We start from the raw sequence: 25,248 nt of genomic DNA, 5'->3' as shown, positions 1-25,248 counted from the left end.
ACATATGCACATGTATACAACGTACATCAGTACACTAACGTATAAAGCGTATACATATATGCAACACTGTACATACATATGCAGCATGTGTATGTATTAGTGTGTACATATCCAGAAGTTTATTCAGGGTGCATAGTGTACATGCATGCTTGTGTGCACATATGTATATATACATCTGCAGAAATAATGTGCACATACCCACATGGTGTACGTACAAAGGTATGTATATGGCATTAAATACATGCATGTAGGTACACATGCAGAACAGATAGGTGTACAAGTAGTGTGCATATAACCATAGTGACCATAGATACACACATATACACATGTACATGCATGCCTACAGCATTCACGTGTGTACGACACAAATACAGTGTACATACCTATACGTTGTAAATACATGCACAGTGGAAATACACGTAGTATGCATACACCACATACACACATATACATTTATAGAGTACACATATACCGAGACCCAGAACGGGTCATGAGTATTAATACTTCGGAAACTCTTCCAGTTCTACCTAAGTGAATTTTTTTTTCAAACTATAATAGAACTCATACAAAAAGGGTTTTAAGGAAATGAATAAAGCTAGTGACAAAAATCAGTGGGAAGGACACAACCACTTTCCCTCAGAGTTCTCGGCCTGACCGTGGAAGTTCAAAGGTTTCCTAATGCAATACACATCAGGACTGACTCACGATAAAGCACTCCTTAAAAATTAAAAATGTGTCCTCATGTTTTGGCCTTTGAGACAAAGCCTCTTAGTTAATCGAGTTCTGACTGAATTTGACTCACAGTGCTCTGGCAGATTCTTCATTTTCTGGTGAGACAGATGAATGTCCCAGGGTGAGGGCAATGCCAGCCCTTTCAGGGTCAGCTTTTCAAGGAGCGATGTCTGGCAGAACACAATCCAACACCATAGTAGGATCCCCCACCCAGCCACTTAGACGCTTTCGGGTACTTACTCTGTCTCCTTGTTTCCCTTTCTTGAATTCAGCTGGGGGGGAAAAACCCAAAAAAATCAAAACCAAAAACAAACAGCCCATGTGTTTATGCGTCTGAAAAGTTAATACATCCACATCTAACTTTCTAAATGAGACACGGCAGGTATGATGGTCACTGAACAGTGGCCACTGTTGAGAAAATATGAAGTCTTCTGCAAACATGAACGAGTTTCTAGGAATACAAAAGTCAAGGGAATTTACTTCACATATTAAAGCTGTCAAGGGTGCTCATCAAAAATGTACTTAGAGGTTTTCCTTTAAAGTTATTTTTGAAGATTTTTAAGTTGCAATACTTAAAAGCCTCTGGGAAAAGAAAGGATACAGGTATCTGGAAGATTTTTAATAAATGATTTTCATGTCTTTTTGATAAAGTTAAATAAGGTCAGCCTTGAAGTAATGGGTTCCACTACTCTGAAACTGTGGATGGAATCCACAACACCAGACAATTGAATAAACAGCAAGGCTGCACACACAGGACACAGGCAGTGAGCCAGCCTGACTAGTTGTCAGCTTCTGGGTCAGTTCTACCCAGTTCTGCCCAGGCCCCACTGGAGATGAAAACGTGCCCTTTAGAAGCCTTGAATCCCCACCTTTCAAAATCTAATCCTCTTCAACTGAGGCCCAAGTCCAAAAATCTACTGACATCTTAGCACCTGGTAGGCCAGCTGTTGCCTAGCCTTTTTGGCACCAGGGATGGGTTTCATGGGAGACCATTTTTCTGGGGGGTGGTTTTGAATTGCAACTGTTCCACCTCAGGTCAGGCATTGGATCATCATAAGGAGCACCTCCGAGATCCCTCACATGCAGTTTACGATAGGGTTCCAGCGCCTAGGAGCACACACACTTATGATAGAGTCCCAGAACCTAGGAGAACATGCGGCTTACCAGAGGGTCCCAGCGCCTAGGAGAACAGGCATTAAATGAGTTGGCAAAGCCAAAATCCACCCGATCTACCACTCCAAAACAAACATACACCACTGCCCAATATTGATGTGAGCCAAAAACATGGAAGTCCTGAGGGCCCACACTGACCACAGCCAGACACCACTTCTGAAAGAACCAAGCATGTGCCTAAAGATCACCCGTGATGACCCAGGAGAGCAGCTTTGAGCAGAGACAAAGGTGAAGGAGAGGCACATGGGTCAGGGTGCTGGGTGTGCCCGTCTTTGTGACCTCACTGAGATTACTGACCTCTGGCCCTTGGTGTCCGTCCTGTGGAGGAGGTAGCCCCCAAATCCCTGCCTCCCTTCAGCACTGACTGAGGCGGTCCTGAAGTCTCCCCAGGGCTGAGACTGCTTCTAATTCCTGTTAGCTGCACACCCACATAAAAAACAAAAAACAAAATATCAAGTATGCAGACAGGAAAAGAAAAATATGTGAATCTTCCCTTATTCAACAGGTATTTAAAGAGTAACAGGAAAATTGTGATAGTCTTTAAACAACCACCAGCTATCACGTCCTGTTGACATGTTTTAGCTAATCAGGAACACCTTTACCAAACACCTGTGTGTTCAGGAAATCAGTTGACAGGTCCCAAATAACCTCGGAGCTTACGACCTGACCCCCACTCACGTGCATCCCCTCTCCAGAAGCACGTGTCCTGGACACCTTTCAAATGGTGAGGAACAGGAACAAGGGTAGCTTTCCCTCAACCCCACAAAACAAGCTCGACCCTGAGGAGCCCGGAGAACAGCAACGTTTGTTTAGATGCTTTCCCACTGACCTTGTCACAGCAAACGTTCCCATCCCACACAACCCAGTGTTTAACTCTCGCTGGGATACCAGCAGCCGTCAACCCTCAACAAGCTGGAAACAGAAGCCAAGCTGACAGGAGGCCTCTCTCCATTCCCTACTGAATTCGCTCAGGACACGGAGGTTCCCAAACACACATGGCCCCGAGTATTCCACACCTGGAGAACATTCTAACAACAGACTCTGCAAAGACATTCCCCTAAAGAGAAACTCAGTTTCTAACTTCCCTTAGGGAAAAATATGAGGCCCAGAACTTTCCAGAAAATCACGTGTGGGAGGAAGCCACTCACCTCTGGCACTTCCTAAACCTGCCTTCCCGCAGGTGCTCAGGGATGCCCCCGCGACAGCCCCGTCCACCCAGGACGGCAGCAGGGCTCAGGCAGCCAGCACCTGGGCAGCTGGCGAAGCAACCCCAGGGTGAACACGCCATCCCAGGCACTACTTCCCGGAGCCCCTCAGCAAGAAAAACAGAGGCGGGACAGAACCGAGGGCTGATTCGAGGCTGGGGAGCCACAGGCCCGCACAGCTCAATCATCAGACATGCTCTTCTGTGGACAGAGGAGCCCAGCCCAGGGACAGGCCAGCACAGAGACTCTCGTGCCGGCTCCACGAGCCAGCGTACTCCAGGGCTGCAAGTTTATGATCACAGCTTCAGAATTTGTTTCCAGAATCTTCCGGAATCAAAGACGCACCAAACTGTAAAGCTGCCAGGACAGCAGGGCCCAGGAGCAGGCTCAGGGGAGGACCACGTAGAAACCCCACGTGTGCATGCTTACTCCACACAGGCCACCCCTTCACCCAATACTATACACGCAAACGCATGTATGCACTCCATACACACCCTCAAATACACTCACCAAATATGATGCGTGTACACACTCCACACACACCCCCAAATACATACAACACACATGAACATGCTCACTGCAGCCACACCTGCTAAATACACTCACCACACACGCACAAACGTGACACACGTGCACACTCATTCCAGACATCACACCCCTCACCAAGTACACAGGTGCACACACCCCCAAGTCGAGAACCTGCAGACTCCACAAGCTTTGGTTTCCCCCACTGTTTCTCTCATCACATGAGATCCACACACAGGTGTCATTTACTGACATCTAACACCCGGGGAGGCCCTTAGACAGAACTGCAGTCACAAGTCGGCTTCATTCAGGCATTCATCACCAGTCTCCTGAAGCCACCTCCTGTCCCCACGGGAAGGGAGGCCGAGACCGGAGACGTCACTGGGCTTACAGATCCCCAGGCTGGCAACCCAAAGAAATGAGGAGGGCTCGGCCACGGCCCTGGAGGGAGATGGGTACTGGGCTCAGGTATGGGCAACATGAGTCCTCATTTCCATACCGTGTCACCTACGACAGCGTCAGGTGAAAGCCAGTGGTTTGGCATTCCTGGAATAGACAGTCCTGGAATTACAAGCAAAACTTTTTACTCCTCCCCTCTGAACACATGAGGTCCATGGTCCCCTCACATCTAACACTGGGAATCTGAATCGGTGACTCTTTCTCCACCTGAGGACCACCCAAGAGGATCCACACCTGCTACAACAGCAGCACCGCACCTGGTCTGCAGGGGAGCAAAGCAAATCCCACCTTTATGAATAACACTGGATTACCCCGACACTGGCAGCCTGCAGTGTGTATATCGTCAAGCCCCCAGATCTGCGCCACCTGCAAGAGGAACACCAGTCCTTAGTCCAGGGCTCTCAGGACAGCTTGTGAGGAGGATGCTAGCACCCTTCTCATCTCCCAGTGGAGAGGAGAGGCGGCCAGGGTCAGGACTGGTGTATCAGGAGGGTCAGGGTTCAAACCCCATCTGCCTCGCAAAGCAGCCCTTACCGTTCAAGTGACTTCTATCATCAGTCTTAAAATGTACCACAGTTACCAGCAATTCTGAGTGTTGTTCCTTGGGACGTCATAAGCAAACATTTTGTTAGAAACATTTTGCCAAATCTGCTTTCAAAATCCTATGTTATGAAATGACTAATGAAAATTTGAACTATGAAATAAAGAACATAGTTAAATGAATCCCAAAATGACTATGGCGAAGGAAGCTTTAACTTGAAGTGAAAAATATCCCCTAAATGACATCAGCCAGAATTATCTTCAATCATTACTGATCCCATACGCTTCAGGAATTATACAGCATCATCTCAGATATGAACTTAAAACCATTAGCTGAATGTACATTTCAGCACAACCAAAGTTCTGCTATAATAAGCAGCACAGGCGTCTCTGGAGAGGATTTTAATTGGGACTACAAACGGTGTGCACGATCGTGGTAAGAGGTTTCATGCTCGCTGTTCTCCAAGGTGCGACACAGAGAAACACCACTAACCTCAAAGACACCTGCTGCTTTGTAATGAGATGAGAGACGATGTGGATGGACTACTGTAAATATTTGAAAAGGAGAAATAATGCAAGGAAAGAATCGTATCAGTTTCCCTTTACATTCTTAGAAAAAAACTGATTTTTCTTTTGGGATGATTTAAAAAGAAAATGACATTTCTGGATTTTTTTTTTTTTTTTTTACTTTTCTTTCTGAGACTGGGTCTTGGCTCTGTTGCCAAGATTGGAGTACAGTGGAGCAATCGCAGTTCACTGTAGCCTTAAGTGATCTTCCCACCTCAGCCTCCAGAGTAGCAGGGACCACAGGCACGCACCACCACACTCAGCTAACTTTTCTGTTATACAGATGGGGTCTTGCTATGTTGTCCAGGCTGGTCTTGAACCCCTTGGCCTCAAGTGATCCTCCTGCCTTGACTTCCCAAAGATTTAGCCTAAGCGACCATGTCTTATCGGAAAATAGACATTAGAGCAAATGCATTTCTATAAGATTTTCTACCTCTTTTCACTGGGGAAAAAGGTAACTTGCCTCCAAAGGTCGGAGAAAAAGCCGTTACTGCAGACAAAAGCGCTGTGCATCCCGGGAACCGCTACACCACGAGGCACGGCCATGCACCCTGGATGCAGGAGTAACACACGAGGCTAGCACAGGCTGATGCTGGCCCTCTCCAAAAGTAGGCCTATCCTTCCTCCTCTCCTCAGCCCCCTCTCCCTTCAGGCCTCAGTGGCTGCTGACAGGGCAGAGGCCACAACTAGAGGAGGCTCTCAACTCCACCAGGGACAGGAGCCCCGGACGCTGGGGACTCCACTGCTGCCCTCTGCGCCCACCTCCTTCTGGTCCAGCCTTCTGAGGACCCAGGCGTGGCCACTTTGACCCTCCTTCCCTTCTGTGGCTCCTACAAAAACCAGTTCAGCGAGCCCAGGCTGCCTCGCACGCCACGGATGCCCGGCACAGGCCACATGTCCTCATCCAAGCTCCTGGGGCCAGAAGGGTCTTGCAATATTTCACTTTCCAGTTGAGCATCCCCAGCCTGAAATCCAAAGTGCTCCGAAGAGCATTTCCTTCGAGCGTCACAAGGAAGCTCGGAATGTTTCAGGTTTCGGAGCATTTTGGAGTAGGGACGCTCAGCCTGAATTTGAACCTCTTCAAGGAAGCCACACACTGAAGCCCCCGATGTCCACCCTACACAATCCCAGCACACCCTTCGAAGTCCTCAGCAACAGATTTTCTTTCTTCAAAAATAACCACAAGTCACAAACTCACAAGCAATCACAGAAGGGGGTTGTGGACACCCGCACAGATGATGAAATTTAACTGTCACATTTTTACCTGAGTAATTTAAAGTCATTCCTCAAAACACACCTGTTTTACTGAGTTGCATTTTAAGGTGAACACACACAAATCATTTCAGGGAAACAAACGTCACTTTGGGCTGCGTGTGGTTTCTTGACTCCCGTGAATAACTCAGCGTTCACCCTCACTTCTGGATAAGGGAGAAGATGCAAAGAAATCTGTTAAAACAAAGACATGAAATCAAGTTTAAGAAGGGTTTGAAAGGTTCCTCCTGTCCCCCTGGAGGGGAGACAAGGACACCTGGAAAGCTCACGGGGGACAGGAGCACAGCCTCCTCGGTGTGCCATGGACGCCGCCTCGCCGAGGGGAGAGGATCATGCCTGGAAGACTCACAGGGGTGGGAGCACAGCCTCCTCAGTGCTTTCTACACTCAGCAGCTTCAGAAATTCCTGCAGAAGCAGAACACATCATGAGAACTGAGACTGGAACACCCCAAAGAAAGGGGACAAGGGGTCATAAAAAGCATTCAATCATTACCAAGGAGCGCGGGCATGAAGCCGCTTTAAAGACCGTGTGAGAACTCGTCTTTAAAGTGTGAAACTCATAGGCGTTTCAGAAAAGAAGGGTAGCGCGAGATTGCTCGATCAGCTCAAACAGGCTGCCGTCCCTCAGGCCATGAAGTCCCTGAGATGAGCCTCTCACTGAGCAGAAGTCACTCGCATCTCTGCCAGAGAAAGGACTACAAGTTGACACATAACCTCATGAAACCTGGGCTTCAGCTGGTTGACAACAGTGAGTCTGACATAGTACATCCCTCCAGATGGTTAAAGACCCCAGGGGTTCATCAGACAACCTCGAAAGGCTGTGTCTGTCCAGCCCCTTTTCCAAGTTCTGGATGATTTTTCCTAATGTACTATAAGCAGCATGTTCCAGTAGAGACGTCATTAACTGACTCTGGGTCCTCTTAATTTTGAAATTAGAAACACACTTGGCCAGGCACGGTGGCTCATGCCTGTGATCTCAGTACTTTGGGAGGCTGAGGCAGCTGGACTGCTTAAGTCCAGGAGTTTGAGTCCAACCTGGGCAACATTGCAAAACTCCATCTCCACAAAAAATACAAAAATAAGTCAGGCATGGGGACTCGTGGAACATGTGCCTGTGGGTCCTGGCTACTCAGGAGACTGAGGCAGGAGGATCGCTTGAGCCTGGGAGGTTGAGGCTGTAGTAAGCTGTGCTCACACCACTGCCTGGGCAACAAAAAGGTTTTTTTTTTTTGCCTGTCTCAAAAAAAACCAGAGAATAAGAATTATATACCTGACTAGCCCAAAATAAAAGAGGCCTTGTGGAACAACCTGAAACACAGCTGCAAATTCTGGCAGGGCCTCCCCTGGCTTGATTTGTGGTGAGTGCAGGACCGCTCTGAAGGATAGGACCCCACGCATCTTCTGAGACTAGACCTTACAGTACAACTTCCCTTCGCTGGACGGAACACTGGCCTTGGGGCCTGGGACACCCTGGGGCAGTGCCACCATCCAGAGGCTGCCATGGCACAAGCAGGCCCTACTATCATGAAGCCTGGGACGTCCGTCAGAGCAGTGCCACCGACCTGAGGCCACCATGCCAGGGGAGCCTGGACATCATGAAGCCTGGGACTTCCTGGGGCAGTGCCACCAACCCGAGGCCACTGTGACACAAGGGGGCCCTGATGCCACTGAGAGGCTGCACAGCAGGTCCAAGCCCAGGCCAGGAGTGAAGAGGCTCCACATCCTTTCCATCCCTCCAGCTGAGTCCACAGATGTCTTGGAGCAGAAATGCATCACCCTCAATGTCCACGGGTGAGTTTTTGGACACAGAATCTGGAAGCGTAAAAGATGGTTCTGGGCTGGTTGGTTGCCGGCTCGGATCTGTCCCCTTTCCACACAAAACCTGGCTCACACCAAGCAGCGTCTAAGTCCTGGAAGACCTGCTAAACACAAGTGCAGTTACAAAGCGGAGAAACTGGAGGGGGTTGGGCTGTGCTCCAGTGGCACCAGCGTTTCTCAGGAAGACCCCGGGCATGACAGGGTCCAGGGCAAGGGCTTCCTGGGATCCAGGACAGGGAACAAGAACCCATTTCCCAATCCTGTTGAATATGAATCGGCTAAGGGCCGATTCCCTCGGAGGACTGAGCACCGCCCCACAACACCTTGGTATGGGTATGTTATTACATACGTTGGTATGGGTCTGTTATTACATACATTGGTATGGGTATGTTATTACCCATACCAAGGTAATAACAAACCCATTACCAGCAGGAGGCTGGTGATGAAGACATGAGGACCAGATGAGCACGAGGGATCCTGACAGATCATCCCTGGCACTGAGCAAGGGGCGGACAGTACCCCCCGTTCCTGACGAATCAGCCCTGGCACTGAGCGAGGGGTGGCAGCACGGCCTGTGCCCCTGCAGATGCAGAGGGATGTGAGGGGGGCGCAGGCTGGGCTTGGAGGCTAACTCAACCACCTGCGCTTGCACTTCCGTTCCTCATGGCAGGGAGGCGAGGCACAGGCAGCATTAGGGTTCACCTTGCCCCCGGGCTGCACTTTTTTCTGCTTATGAGTCGTGCTCGCTTTACATGGACAGGCATAGCTATAATAACGATTCCCTGATTATTTCGCTGCCTACATAAAGGGCTTTCAGAATTCACTTCCATCCTTAGGAAAGGCGGCCAACACCAGGCTGTCTCCCTTAAGATGCCATGTCTCATATGGGGAAAAAAAAAATCAAGAGAAATCAAATAAAGGCCATAAAATACATCAGTTTCAACACTAAAATTTAATAGTATGCTTTAAATTGAAGATGAGTTAAGTCACATTTCCAAACCTCTGAAAGCACAGTTACTGGGAGGGAATGGTTTGCAACACACAAACGCAGCTCTGTAGAAGTGCCCAAGCTGGATGAAGGCTCAAAGGTCAGTGCAAGGAGAAAGTCTGAACAAACTATCTCCTGCCCTGCTGCTGCCCTCTTCCAAAACACATTGTTTATCTGTCAGTTTAGAACAAGGCCTAGGGAGGTGGGAGGCAGGCCTGGGAGGGTCACCTAGCATCCAAGCTCCTCACCCACACAACTGCGCTGAGCTGAGCAGTACACACAAACACAACTAATTCTCCCCAAAAGGAAGACGGAAGGCAGCACACTGCCACGCCAGGCGCCCCGCAGATGAGAAGATTGAGGGGAGCCAGAGGTACCTTTAATCTTGCTTGCATGGTGGAGGGAGAGGAATAATGCCACTCACTTGAGTGTTGCACAATTCTTTCTAGCACTGACTGGCAGAAAATAAAAGTTATAGATGCTTCCTCAGATAAATGTTTCTGAAGAACTGAACATAAATTATGTTCAGGAAATAGCATTATGAATGCCTCAAGTGCTTCTGTTTTCAATAATCCCAGAGTAATTCTATAAACCTGGGAATCAGTCTCACCCAACTCCAGGATCACGGCCCAGGTGACGTGGGCACACATATCCTGAAGCTCCAATGCTCAACTAAAGTGGGGCGAGTGAAAATGATCCTGGGTATAATTTACACGGACCCAGGAAGGTGGCTGAGCCCCAAATCCCTAAACCAGGAAGACCAGCGTCCTTCAGGGGCCTCACCTCTGTCCTTTCCCAGCCTCTGGGAACCAGCACTCTGCTCTCTACTGACACAAACGCCCCTCCAAGGTACAACCAGGAAGATCATCATTCAAAACTGAGGAACGTGGCAGAACAAAGCTGTCAGGAGATTTTAATCACCGACACCACTTGTTACATGACCCAAAGATGATTAAAATCCCAGGCCCTTCAAGACTGAATGTTATCTATACTTAAACGCATTTCATCACCATATTGGGGGGTTATTCCTTTGTTTTACTGCAAATATATCCAACTGCTGTAAAAGGAAAAGGCAATTTGTTAATGAAGCTTCTTGGAGTGTCTCAACAGGCCTCGAGGCAGGATAAAAGGCAGGACTTCCTGGCAGAAACGCTCAGCTCTGAGGTCAGGTGGAGTTCTTGAGCACCAACCAAAGCAAAATAAGGTCGAAGACCACACCACACTTTCCTCAATCACATCTTCATTCCACCTTTCCTTCTATTTCTCACGACTTCGCTGGGAGAAATTGTGCTGAAAGAAAATGGAAACACACGCATACATAGGAGACCCTACAGATGCTGAGAATGGGTGCAGCCGTCACAGTCCGAATGTCCTTTCAGGGCCATCTGACCTGGCTGGGATCCAAGTATCCAAGTGCAGGATTGTATATCAGACCCGTGAAGCCAGGATTAAAGCCACTGAACGGCAGTTTTCCATCCCACGGAAACCAGCCTTGCTAGGGGCTTCCTCGGGGACCACCGACCTCACACCACCACCCCTCAACTACTTCAACTAACCTACCTCATAGCACAGGCCTCCCTAGGCAGACCAGCCCTGTCCAAGTCCTGCTTCATGGCAAACCCTCCAGACAAACGTCCTTGGCCTCCTCCGGGAGGCTGTGCTCGGAAGCTGCCCTCATTTACTTCTGTGGCTCTGAGACATTTAACTAGAGCCCAACACATTTCTTCCTGTTCACATAGTATTGAGTTAAAAGATTTTTATGAGTAAACTTTCACTGGGAAAAATACCATTTCAGGAGCCCCAGTGACCACAATGAAAATGTTTTTACCTTCCCTTACGTGACATCGGCAACGCCAGGTCCAGGAAACGTTCTGGATCTCAGATAATGGCATATCCACTCATAGTAAGTCTTGGTCTTGTTTCACAAGCTATCAAATGCTGCCCAGAAGCAGGAAAAACCCCACAATGTGGCAGGGAGGGGCGACCAGCGTGAGTTCTAAGGCCAGACCGCCCGGGTCCCGCTGACAGTGTGGCTTCAGGAGTTTCCTAAACCCTCTGCTCTCCAAGTTTCATGTCAGAAAAATGCAGTGATAACCGTGTCCACCTCGTTTAAATATATATATATACACACACATATATACACATATATACACACACACACACACACACACACGCACATATATATACTCCAAAACTACAGCCCTATAAAGGTCATTAATTCTAGTTATCCTCAAGGCATTGAGCGATCAATAATGAGCCGTCCCCCTGCTGCTGACCTGCCTCAGCCGCACCCTCCGGAAACCCCGCATCCACACCAGCCACACAGGATGAGGCCAGGGAAGGAGCAGGACTGTGTCTTGGGAACTTAAACTCTGGAAGCTGAGTTAAATCAGTGTCACTCAAATCTTGTCACCAACTATCTTGTTAAATTGGGAGATTCCATCTCTGGGGATCTTGAAGGAACCTGAGGCTCTACATTGAGTGAGGTGAGCACTCGTGCTGCAATGAGACGGCAGGGAAAGCAACTGAATCTGGGGTTGCAGTTGCCTGAGGCTTGGGTCCCACTGGGAAAGTGGCACCAGGGCCCTCAGGACAGTGGCGGAGGTCCCAGGAAGCAAGTCCCGGCACAGAGACTGATGGACCCAAAGATTGCTCCAGGGCCAGGAGGGGCTGCTGCGCTGACAGCCACGAGGCAGGTAGCCTTCAAGCTCCTCCAGCTGCCATCCTGCAGGCAGGGAGGACAGTGCCCAGACCACCCCGGGGCTCCCCCAGCCTGCCAGGCTGGTACTCTTACTCCAGCCACTGACAAGAGTACCCATGTTGCAAGCTAGGCTGAAACAGTGCCTCAGGCCTCGGGGCACATGCACACCCCCTGCAGGGCCACTTCTACCCAACACCTGGGGATGGCTATTCCCACACATCCTCAACTCACAGCAAAACTTAAAAATGAAAGTCGGAAGATACACAGCCAGGAAACCAATGCTCAAGAAGCAACTCCACGGTGACTCTTCCTAGAGCTATTGCTATTGAACATCTTTAAAAACATTTCCAGGGTGACTTCCTAGAGCTATTGCTATTGAAAATCTTTCAAATTCTTCATTTCAAAATTAGCTTTTATTACACTGTCTTCCCTATTCCACCAAGACTCTAGAAAACAAAACCATTACAATTTCCAATTCTATCTTATAGCAAGTTAGAAATACACGTTTCCTCAAAGGATTCTACGTGTTTCCTTGGCAATATCCTTTCCATGCCCCATACTACTGCCCGCAACAGGGAAGGCTTTTCCAACCCAACCCAACCCAACCCAACCCAACCCAACCCAAGGGCCCTGAGACAGGCCCCTAACGAATCGTCTACAAACTCTTGAGACAGGCTTGTCCTGACAAATCATCTGCAAACTCCATCTTCCATTAAAAACAGTACCGAAAATAAGCATATTACCACCTTTTAAAAATTACTGTAAAGTGGACAGTGTTCAGTTCTGTGAATTTCGGCACAAGTATTCCCATAATCATCATCACACAAGCAAAACAGTCCAACAGCCCCAAACCCACTCACGGGGCCTCATAAGCATACCCTCCCATTCCCAGCAACCACCCTCTCTGTGTTCTCCCATCCCCCGGGTCTGTCTTTTGCGAGTGTTGTCGCAAAACACTCGCAAAATCACGATTTCCTGGGCATCGTGCTTGGAGGTGCACCCAGGGTGTCCTGTGATCAACAGCCAGGCCTCGGGGCTGCTGGGTATATATTATTCCACGTATGGCTGTGGCACATTGTAACCTGTTTTGGGCAACTATAGACAGCCCTATTAACATCTGGGCACAGTTTTTCTTAAACATCAGCTTCTGTTTCTCTAGGGTAAATACCCAGGATTGGGGTCACCGGGCCCCACGCTTGTGTGAGTTCAGTTTTGTAAGAAACCGCCAAGCTGTCTGCACCGTGCTGAACCCCAGCATCGCACAGGAGTCCCGACTGCCTGTCCTCACCAGCACCTGGGGCTGTCGGAAGACCTTAGTCAGGCGCTCCATAGGGGTGTGAACAAATTCACTGCGGCTTCGGTGCACATCTCGGTGCAACCAGTCACGCTGAAGGTCATTTCAGATGCTTTCCGGCCATCCCCCAGTCCTTCTCAGCGAAGCATCTGTTCAGGTCTCTTCCGCTTTTAAGTCAGGTGATTTGTTCTCTGTCATGGGCCGTGGGAGTCCTGTGCATTCTGGATACGAGTCCTTTGCCGGCTGCATGGTTCACAGAAATCTTCTCCCCGTCTATCAAAAATGTGTCTCTTCAATTCCCTAGGGGTGTCTTTTATATTAGAAGTTTAATTTTGATGAGTCTTACCTACTTGTTTTCTTCCTTGATTATGGATCACGGTGTGGCTAAGAGCTCTCACCCTCGGTCTCCACAATTTCCCTTTCTTTTGTAGTTTGGTATTTTACATTCAGGGCTATGGTCCACCTTAATTTTCATACAGGAATTTCTCCCTGTTTTCACTCTTTTGCATACGGCTGTCCCATAATTCCAGCACCATTTGTTGAAAAGACTCAAATTCCACTGAACTGCTTTTGCGTCTTTGGATCTGTTCTGGACTCCACTCTGTCAGCTGACTCGTGTGTCCATCCTGAGCATAATTTGTGACTTTAGTGGCTGTCTCTGTGAAAAAAGGAATTCTGTCTGGAAGCAAAAACCACATTAGAAATGCTCTAAATAAGATTTTTCCTGTTGTCAGGAGAGCAAAGCCACTGCCCTAAGCAGAGGTGAGGCCTCAACAGCTCCCGGGCACAACCTTAACACACAATGGGGAAGGGAATTCATTTCAAGGGCCACAACGTGAGACCAGCATAGCCATGAAAACTGCAATAATTTCACAGCAGAATGAAATTTATAAAGAACTGCTGAGAAGCGTGTGATAAGTTACATAAATCACTGTTCCTTAAATTCTGACGGTTGACTAGAACAGAAATAGCTTCACAGTACAAACAGGAGAAAGGTAGGTAGGGGTGGTTTCCACACCACACAAGGCCTGCAGGAAAGGGACACTCTTCCTCTAAACGGGAGATCCCGGGAGTGATGTGGTAAGCCATGGTGAGAGGCAAGGAACTGTGCAAGCCGGAGTCGCGGCCTTGGCCCCACCGCAGAGCCTGTGTCCTTGAACGACGAGGCTCAAATGTCAGGCCGGGGCAACCGAGGCAGTTATCAGGGGACAAGAAAACGAGCGCACGGTGGAGGCAAAGGTCTGAAATTGTGCGGCAACTTCGAGTCAAGTGGGACAAACTGACTCAAAATACAGGTTCCAAAAACCATCACAGAGAGCTGTTCCTCGGCTCTGGAAAGGCTAAGTGACTAATGCCCACACTGAGCATCTGCTCCCAGAGACGACCCTGGTGACCTAAGGCCCAGCTCTTCCGAACCCGCGCCAAACCTCAGTGAGGAACTTTGTTGGTATCTTATGGCACATTGACATGTTCCCTTAAAATCTGGTATTTCATCAACAATACAGGCGCCAGCTTTGACTCATACACATTTCAATTAAACAAGATAATTTACACCCTGACCATGCCAGATAAGAGGTTTACTACAATCTTTAAACAGCCAGAGGCTACAGTCTGCTCCTACACAACACCATGTCTCTACAAGTTCGATGGGTTATTTACTTTCCATGTCTTCACTTGACTAGTGCTAGAAAGCAGATTAAAAACAGAAGGAACCCAGAAACACTATTGAATGAGACTCAAATATCTTGCAGTCATCATCGTGATGAGACGTTTATTAAACAGAAATGTTCTCCCCTGTAGAAAGCAGCACACATCAACACACACCGATAACTGTCGCCAGCATTCCAGATCATCTTCCCTTCCATGGCCACAGTGCAGGGCAATGGACCACGCACACCTGTAGACCCACGGAAAGCGGGGTGACACGGCCGATTCTTGTAGCGAGCAGGCCAGGGTGCACTCAAACTGCATCTCTTTCCAGAGGTCCGCCATGGAAAGTTACACATTTATTCCACGAGTTAATGGCACTGCACCAAACATTTCTGTAAGATTCTCTTAGCAAGCTTTTCCTTCTGCCTAAAATGTCCTGACACAAACTGAAAAAGCTCTTGGAGCTGCCAAAGACTTCAGTATCCCCTTAACTATTGTCATGTACGCCAGTGTGAAGAGACCACCAAACAGGCTTTGTGAGCGCAACATGTCTGTTTATTTCACCTGGGTGCAGGCGGGCTGAGTCTGAAAAGAGTCAGCGAAGGGAGGTTAAGTGTGGAGCCGTCTTATAGGATTTGGATAGGTAAAGGAATATTACAGTCAAAGGGGGCTTGTTCTCTGGCGGGCAGCAGTGGGGGTCACAAGGTGCTCAGTGGGGGAGCTTTTTGAGCCAGGATGAGCCAGGAAAAGGAATTTCACACAGACACACAAAAAATCATCGCTTAAGGCAAGGACCGGCCATTTTCACTTATTTCTGGTAGAATGTTATCAGTTAAGTCCAGGCAGGGCATTTGCACTTTTGTGATTCTTCAGTTACTTCAGGCCATCTGGGTGTATATACGTGCAAGTCACAGGGGATGCGACGGCTTGGCTTGGGCTCAGAGGCTTGACAACCATAGTCTTTACTTTTAAGGTGTGGGGTAAGATCATATAATCCCCAACTAAGCTCCTGATGCTGTGTGTGGCATCCAGCAACAGCACGTTCCATTCCTGGATTACATTTGACTCAAGAGTCTACAGTGAGAACAATTTCTGATGAATGAAATACCATGCAGGAGGGTGATTCCGCTGGGCAGCTCTTCACACACAGCCCAGTCGCTGAGGGGAGAGGAAGAGGCCCACGCGCGTCCACCGTGCTCACGCCCCCTTGGAATGCGCCCCACTCCTAGAGACCCGGACCCAAGGGAAATCTCACCTAAAAATGGGCAAACCCTCACTTTGGCAGAGGGACAGGGACTCGGGGCCACAACTTGACCTCAGAGCAACACAAGTGCAGACACAGCACCCCAGGACACCCTCCCCACCCAAATTCAAGGAGGAAAACCAACCCCCGCCCCCTTGCGGAAACCCCCGGCTGCTGGAGCAGACGCCTGCCGGCGTGTGCAGCCTCTGCCGTCCCACATTCCGGGCTCAGCACCTCTGCCTCAGCCCTGGCACTGCTCACCACACCCACAGGTGTGCCAGGAGGGGCAGGTCCTAAGGTCTCCACTGCACCAAAGCCTGCAAGGCAAAGGGGCCGCTCCCTCCAGCAGGAGTCCAGAAGCACACACTGCACCAGCGTCACAGCGTGAGAATTCTTCCCTCGGTCTCCGAGTCTCCAGTCTGTTGCCCGCCACGGTCTTCTGCCAACGGCAAGGCCCAAGCTGGGCGGCACGTTTGGTTCTCACCATTTCCCTTGTCAAGATCAATACTGCAAACATATCTGATTCATCCTGTCACTAAAAACGAAATAATCCGCCATCTCCATCACAAATGACGCAACCAGGTTTCCATTACTGCGGTGTTTCCCCCCCCCCCCCCATTTTGAGATGGAATTTCTGCTCTGTCTCCCAGGATGCAGTGCAGTGGCGCGATCTCGGCTCACTGCAACCTCTGCCTCCCGGGTACATGTGATTCTCCTGCCTCAGCCTCCCAAGTAGCTGGGATTACAAGGTGCCTGTCACCATGCCCGGCTAATTTTCATATTTTCAGTACAGACGGGGTTTCACCATGTTGACCAGGCTGGTCTGGAACTCCTAACCTCAGGGGATCCACCTGCCTCCTCCTCTCAAAGTGCTGGAGTTACAGGCGTAAGCCACCAGGCCCAACCATTACTGGTGTAATTTCTAAGCCACTCTCTCACACCCACTCCCTTTTTTTTTTTTTTTTTTTAAAGAACCAGCTTTATGGCTATATTTTTTTCCCAGAGAACCAGTTACCCATTTCAAGTACAAATAAGACACCATGTTTAAAAACCAAAAATGCCAATTTGCACAGAAGTCTCCAAATACCTAGTTGATTTGAGCCTTGAGAATAACATCAAGCTGTTGGCTGAATACAACTTCCCTTTCCATCTGTCTGCTTGTGAGTTAGACACAAGGACGAAGCCACCAGCTAGGGACATAAAGGCAGGAACCACCAAGGCAGCCGAGACTCCAAATAAAAGCTCGAAGGACCAACACAAATGCACCACACCCTGCACGCCCTCCTCTCCTTCCTTTTCAGAATTTCCAGAGGATGAAACAGGGACCTCCTCAGACGTCCCACGGTGCAAGCGACCAGAAGGGAAGGCGGGTGGCAGCCTGAATGAGGTGACCGGGAAATCACATTCCACAAACAGAAATTCTCCATGTGCTTTACATCCTCTGTCTCTGAAGAACTATGCCAGCCTAACAGTCGCTAGAAAACCACCTTCAAGTGTCATTTCCCATTTCAAGCAAAGAAAACAGTGGTGGGGCATGAGGGAAAAACATAGCCATATGTTCTGGGGTATTAAATAAGGTTTTTTCTGTTATAAACGTATAATTTTACATTCTCAGTTTTCTGTATAATTGATATGCTTCCTAATTGGCAGACATAGTAATAAAAAGTGAATTCCAAGTGTAAGATCGGAGGACCCGTTCACATGGCTTCAGGTTCTGCTACTGTGTTTCAACTTAAGAAAATGGTTCTGTGCGTTGGTAACAAGGCCTGAGAGTCTGTGTGTGAGTCTGTGTGGCTGTAATCAGGGTTCGTGTTGGCTGTGTACCAGAGGATGTTACACTGTTACATTATCTTCTACAAAAAATCCTGAAAAAATGAAGGCTGAATAGACATACACACCCTCCCAAAACAATCCAAATGTCCACCGATATGAAAAACGGATGAATTACGGTTTCCATCATGGAATATTCCTCAGCAGTGAAAACAAACTATAGCCACAGGTGCCAACTAGGATAAAGAAAACCTTTTAAACACGTTTAAAGTGAACTGACTAGGCGGAATTCCTCGATTACAGGCATCTGCTCCAAAAGGGTACTGTTCTGAATCCTGTGATGTAGAATGATATTTAGCAATCCTGTTTTGGGGCACATCTAGAAAAAAAGCAAAATAATGACTACACAATTTTAAATTCTTTGTAAATTATAACTATTACTATGAAAATTCTAAAAATGTGAAAATCTTCCCAACTGTTGTTGGACAAGCTTCAAAATAAATACCCTGGCATTGCTTGCCACACCCACAGGTGTGCCAAAATAAATGAAAATATAGCCTAAGTTAGTAGAATCGAAACCTGAAGATGTACGAGCCGTCCCCCTGCCTCGCTATCTATACATCGTGTAGAAATTTAAGAGCAGGTAGTGACACTGCAATGAAAGGCTCAAACCAACTGGGTATTTGGAAACTTCTATGCAAATTAGCATTTTTGGTTTTTAAACACGGTGTTATTTGTACTTCAAACAGGTAACTTTTTGATTCCCTTGGAAAAAATATAGCCATAAACCTGGTCTAAAAAAAATAAATACGGGAGTGGGTATGAAAGAGAGTAGCTTAGAAATTTTAAAAGTATCAGCAGGGAGCAGTGGCTCATGCCTGTAATCCCAGCACTTTGAGAGACAGGCCCAAGGGGCCTTTGAGGACACTGGTCTCCTCTGCTGCCTTCCTGCTGGACTGACCTCAGGATATTCACTGGATTTCCACCCCTGTCTCATTTAACATCCCAAGGGTGGTCTTCATCCTCATCTGGGGCTCAGCTCTGCCCCAGTTTCTTAAATCTCTGCCTTCAGAGCCTGAAAACACCCACGCCCAGGGTCACCCTAAGTCCACGTTTACCCCAGAGAGTCCCAATTTTATGTTTTCCCAGCATCGCCTTAGTGATAATTTATCCTGTCAATTCCAACTGCCTTCACACCTCACCCCTGCTGTCTCCCAGCAGACCCCACTCAGATGCACATGCCCCAGACCCCACACCCAGGTCTGTGCATGCTGCCCTGCTTTGCCCATGTGGGGACCACCTCTCTTTCTTGAGGAATCAGCTGGCGATCATCTCCTTGTGGAGGGCTGCCCTGACTTCCAACTCTCTCCAGCAAAGGCAGAAGCCATCCTCGGTACTTCCCCAAAACTCAGGCCAAGTACGAAGATGGCACAGATGTTAGCTGTGCCTGGGATGCCATGGGCAGGGTCCCCAGATGCTCTGCACATGGCCCGGGGCACCGCCTGAACATAGCAAGTGCTGAAGAAACAAAACTGACATGCGCTGACCTCTGATAGGGCCCCCTTCACCATCCACATCTGTCTCCCCTCTGGACAGCAAAATCCACAAGACACGGAGGGCTTGTCTCACTCATCTTCAAACTCCCAGAGTCACCCTGGTAGGTAAAGGGGACTCAAATGTCTTCTGAAGGAAGCGGCTGGTTAGCTGCCAAGTTAAAGGGCCTCTGAAATTCAGAGCTCTGCATAGGAGTCCAGCACACTTTATTATGAATGACTCCAACCACGGCAGAAGTGGCCGTGGAACCAGTGCTAACAAATTCAGGATTTGTTCACTGTTTCTCAGTTAATTATCACAACTCATTCTCACAGAGCAGCTGCGGACAGATCCTCAGACGTCTACACAGAGTGGGACGATGGCGCCGAGTCACGTGAACGTCCTGTTGCAGACTGGGAGACACCGGTCAGACATGGACCCAGGCAGAGCACAGACCTCACGTTAAATCTGCTCCCTGTAAACAGCACTCCCTGCCACGCCCTTTCCTATCCGCACAGCTTCTACAAATTCAACTCTCACACCTGACACCTAACAATACTGCACACCCCCATGTGAACGCCCCATTTACCTCCCAAAATGACCCGGCATGGCCGAGTACAAAAAATTTCAAAATAAGGGAACTGGAGGGCATGTGGGGCTTTCTCGAGTACCTGCTGCCTCCTGATGGGAGGGCCCAATGCTTCACACCCCTAGTGAAGGGCGGGTCTCTTCGGCCCCCCGGCTTTGACCTGGAGCTTAAATCAGCATTAACTAATTTCACTTTCCAGGACCAACTTCAAAGGCCTGAAAAGCCAGAGAAGGGAGAGGAGATGGAACACACCCTCACCTCAGACCTGCCGCAAGCACGCACTTCTCAGATGCGTCCCAAGGTGCACAGCGTGTCCGATGCCTGTTTCACATCCACCGACCTGCAGGTCTTCTATATGGCATCAGCCTCTTGGGCACTGGAAACAAGAGGTATAATGGCAAATCCCCTATGCAGCAAAGGTGAGGCAAAGGGACCCAACGCAATGGAACTGACCTTTTTCTGACAGTCTCAAAACAGAAGGAAAATACTGTACAACCAACTTCCCCTCACGCAGGTTTATTTACCTGTGACTCAGAGGCCATGACAGACAACTTCAGGTTCTTACCGATTCCTATTTTCCCCATCCAGGAAGCCTTTGTTTTTAATATCGTACGCACTTGCCATTTTGTAGGCCAAAAACAGCAAATACTGCCAGTTTCCTACAGTTCAACTGAATAAAATATGATCATGGCCTTTTGTGAAACCATGAAGAAGAGGTGGATATCTCAGTATGTGTTTCCAGACTGGCTTTGTTCCTGAAGTGGTAACTCTGTTCACTCAGGATTTTAGACACTGAAGAATAAACATCAATATCCCACCAAGAAAATCAAAAAAATGAAATAATTTTGCATCCACCTTGGAGCCGTTTTAGGATAAGGCAGGACACAAACTTTTAAAAAGCTGCAGTTGTCCCTCTGTATACACAGGGACATGGATTCCAGAACACCCCCCGAGTTTACCCAAATCTACGTATCCACAGGACTCCACGGCCACCCTATGGAACCGCATGTAGGAAACGTCGGCCCTCCACAAAGCCAGGTGTTTTCAGTAAGGGTTTGGTTGGAAAATAATTAACATAAGTGTTCCTTCGAAGCTCAAAACCTATGTGGTTCAGGGTCAGCTGCATTTATTACTTGTGTCATATCTGAGGCCTGAAAGCCATCATTCTCGATACCTTAACGTGATGGTTAACAAACTAACTGTTCTGATTAGAAAGAGGAAAAAGCTTATTTTTAAGCTGACAATGAGAGTGGATGCGGCTACGGTGAACGGAGAACAGACCTAAGCAAGCACCAAGGCTGGGGTGACTGCCTGTGCTCAGACCCACCAGGGCCTGTTCCTCCATCTCCCTCTGCTGAAAGGGATAACCGCTTCTCCCCCACGACTAAAGGGCCTTTTTAAAATACTCACACGAGAAGTGCTATGAAAAGCTAAAAGGTCACAGATAACATTTTTAAAAATAAACATTAATGTAAGCATTTAACAAGCCCATTATGATTTTTTAAAAAATGGTAATAAGTTCTTGGGTGTGGTGGCTCATGGCCGTAATCCCAGCACTTTGGGTGGCCGAGGTGGGTGCATCACCTGAGGTCAAGAGTTTAAGACTAGCCTGGCCAACATGGTGAAAACCCTTCTCTAACGAAAATACGAAAATTAGCCAGGCATGGTGGCAGACGCCTGTAGCCCCAGTTACTTGGGAGGCTGAGGCAGGAGAATCACTTGAACCCAGGAGGGAGAGTTTGCAATGAGCCAAGATCGTGCCATTGCACTTCAGCCTGGGCGTTGAGTGTGAAACTCCATCCCAAAAAGAAAAAAAGATTATAAAGTTTTCTTTCCAATGAACTTATCATTCAGCCACCGAGGTATCCTATAGCTACTTATTCAGCCATGAGATACACAACAGGAGATATAGGCGAACAGGACACAGTTCTTCCCTGAAAGAAGGCTGCACCCTCAACAGAAGGGAGGCACATACTCCGAATGGAATCGGCATAGGGAACAGATGCTGCTGCAGGTGGAACTGGCTGCACAGAGCACCCGCTCAAGTGTCTGAGAAACAAGGAGCCGTTGGTGCCATCACCTTTCATACCTGAGCTGGGTGGTGATGACATCACTACCACTACCACCCGGGACAAAGAGCCCCAGAACCACACAATGAGCTTACAAACTCACCAAGGCGACGACCGAGTAATGTGCGTGGAGTGATGCGAACACGCAGACGTCAGGGCCACGCACGGAGTTGGTTTTGTGCATCAACCTGAGCGTGCCTAGGGTGCCCAGATGGCTGGTTCTGCATTATTTCTGTGTGAGATGCATGTTGGCCTCTGGACTGAGTGGAGACCCATCCTCGCCGGTGTGGGGGGCACCACCCTATCCACCCAGGGCCCGAGTAAAACAGCAAGGCGGGGAAAACTGGGTTCACTCCACCTGTCTGGCTGATGGGCCAGTGACATTTGTCTTCTGCAGCCCGTGCTCCTGGGTCTCAGCTCCTCAGACCCGGGTGGGATCTGCACCCTCCGCTTCTCAAGTCTTCAAGCCACACCCTTCCAGGACTCCAGCTTGCAGGCTGTGTGTCCTGGGGCTTCTTGGACACTGTAGCCCCTACAACAAGCCTCGCCCTGGAGACACACGCACACCCGGCTGGCTGTCTCTCTGGAAGCCCTGACTAAAAGCCGCCCCTGAAAGTGGTCTTCAGAGTTTCTTTCTAGCCCTAAGATCCCAGCACCCCTACTACAATTCTAGGCGGAAAGGTGAACGGAGACCAATGGACAGACGTGTGTGCGAGGACACACCAGGCAGCAGCACTAGGCAGGAGGGCACTAACGCTCACTAAGCAAAGAATCAATGCTGCTTGCCACAAAAATGAGAGCAGTAAAGATTTCTTCAAACAGAAATGAGTTTGTTTCATGATTTGCTCTTAATACATAAGAAAGCATAAAATTAGGCCTCTTAACAATTACATAAGTCTTTAGAGGCCCTTGAACTACTTCTGTCCCTTTGTGTTTTTATAGAAAATAAGCCTGAGGTTAAAGAGAATAACGTCACTGGCCACAACTGGGGCCACGAGAGGACACAGCTTATACCCCTGAGGTCCCTGGGTGCCCCCAAGTCCTTCCCTTGCTATTTATGGAAATATGGGAGAAACCAGGAGGTCTGAGCACAGACCTGGTCGTGCTCCCGGGGGCCGAGGAAAGCACCCATCTGTCCAGTCTTCCCTCCACACCCCAAGGTTCCCTCTTACCCAGACTCTTGGGCTGACGCGGCTCATGCACTCAACAGCGCCATCATTAAACGTTTAGCTTCGCATCACGAGGGCCTCCTCTGGCCTCCTCTGACCACTCCTGAACCTGCAGTCAGCACTAGTCTGCAGGACACGCGTGGAAAAAGTTCATGGATCACGGTCTCCAACGAGGAAGGTGCCAGGCAAGGAGTCGGAGAGCTGGGGATGGAACAGCACTCACCCAGGGAGGCTAAGGCCAACAGCGGCCACCACCGAGGGCCTCCCTTCCCACCTTGAGGGCAGCTCACCCAGGAAAGCGAAGGCCAACACCGGCCACCACTGAAGGCCTCAAGGGCTCTCCCCACCCTGAAGGCGGCTGCGATCACATTTCCCATCGCACCAAGAGACCCCTGTATTGAGCACAAACCTTTCCAACCTTTGAATCTATAAGGAATCACAACACAGACATTCCCTCAATCCAAATGGCCAGCCCACAAAACAGACACGCAATCATGCACATTTCCTGTGGGAAAATCAGTCAGTCCCTGGGGCCTCGCGCCAGGGGTAGGGGAGCATCATGGGGAGATGCCCCAGCCCCAGCCTGGCTCTTCTCTCTACAGCTCCTTGCCTTTTCCCTCCTCTTCCCCCCGTCCCTTCCCACCCCCTCCTAGCCTCAGAGGCTCCTTCCTCAAATTCTTTCCCCTTGATGAAGTCATTCATGCCCAAAATACAAGGCAAAGTCATGGGGGCTCAAAAGAAAATCCATACCGTGCCTCGCGTTTTAGATTCTCATAAGTTTGAGAATAACCAAGCAAGAATCTTTGGCATGTGAATGCGGTCTGAAGGCATCTGAGCACAATGCCCGGCACTGGCCCGGAGTGGATCATGGGTGTCTCGGACATCTTCGCAACTCTACGCCAATTATTTTGAAACATACCAGCAGAATAGAACCATGTGAATAGCTGCTTCTCAGTTAAAAGTAGGAAAAGACTCCAAAAGCTGCCCTCAAGGAACATCCTTCCCACCAGGAGTTTTCTGCATCGGGTCCTTCAGGCATAGTCAAGGCCCCTGGGCCCAACTCCCTCATCCCTGCGTCATAAAGCAGCAAAGACAGTGAGGAATAAAGCAAGTGAAGGAGTCAGTCCCGCACAAAACGGGCTCCAGAAGCCACAGCCACTCTCCCAGTGTGGGAGCCAAGTTCAGAGACCTGGAAACACCAGCTTTCCCAGGGAGGAGGGCAGAACAATGCCATTTCCCCCTAGTTTAGGGAGACACCACCCCACGTCCTCTGGCCTTAATAGAAGAGACACTTCACATAAATGATTTCAATGACTCCACCACACACAGAAAGTGGGCTAAGGGCTAACACACCCAAATAAATGCCAGGCAAAAACACATTAAATGAACACACAGATAACCAAGGTTCTCCTGTTATCCACGAAATATTCAGAAACAAATCCAGTAAGCAATCTCTTTGCAATCAAAAGACCAATTCAGAGGTGCAGATTAAAAATAAACATACAGGCCGGGCGCGGTGGCTCACGCCTGTAATCCCAGCACTTTGGGAGGCCGAGGCGGGCGGATCACAAGGTCAGGAGATCGAGATCATGGTGAAACCCCGTCTCTACTAAAAATAGAAAAAAAATTAGCCGGGCGCAGTGGCGGGCGCCTGTAGTCCCAGCTACTCGGGAGGCTTAGGCAGGAGAATGGCGTGAACCCGGGAGGCGGAGCTTGCAGTGAGCCGAGATTGCGCCACTGCACTCCAGCCTGGGCGACAGAGCGAGACTCCGTCTCAAAAAAAATAAATAAATAAAATAAAATAAAATAAAATAAAATAAAAATAAAAATAAACATACAACTGAACCCTTAATACACCAAGAACCAAATTCCACGGAAGTGTTATCACATCACCACCTCCCAGCTGAAGGAAGCAGCACTGGCCACTGACCAGCTGTTCACTTGTGGGTCA

General features: G+C 48.9%; 1 long non-coding RNA gene across 2 annotated transcripts in view; it reads right to left on the bottom strand.

Moving 5' to 3' along the window:
- LOC140710659 (uncharacterized) overlaps nucleotides 1–25,248 on the bottom strand; it is a 130,875-nt gene that overhangs the window by 75,764 nt on the left and 29,863 nt on the right. Inside the window, exons 1-3 of one of the 2 annotated variants that reach the window (XR_012091756.1) lie at nucleotides 23,301–23,879; nucleotides 20,318–20,435; nucleotides 803–10,569 (exon numbers count right to left, since the gene is read on the bottom strand). This is a non-coding gene — a long non-coding RNA (uncharacterized lncRNA). Of the gene's footprint in view, nucleotides 1–802; nucleotides 10,570–20,317; nucleotides 20,436–23,300; nucleotides 23,880–25,248 lie in introns of those variants that run through there. The other variant, XR_012091755.1, reaches the window with a different exon arrangement.

The sequence above is a fragment of the Chlorocebus sabaeus genome, chromosome 29 (genome assembly GCF_047675955.1).
Source record: "Chlorocebus sabaeus isolate Y175 chromosome 29, mChlSab1.0.hap1, whole genome shotgun sequence".
NCBI classification, from domain to species: domain Eukaryota; kingdom Metazoa; phylum Chordata; class Mammalia; order Primates; family Cercopithecidae; genus Chlorocebus; species Chlorocebus sabaeus.
The sequence above is the reverse complement of the archived record's forward strand: the minus strand, read 5'-3'. Positions and strand labels throughout refer to the sequence as shown.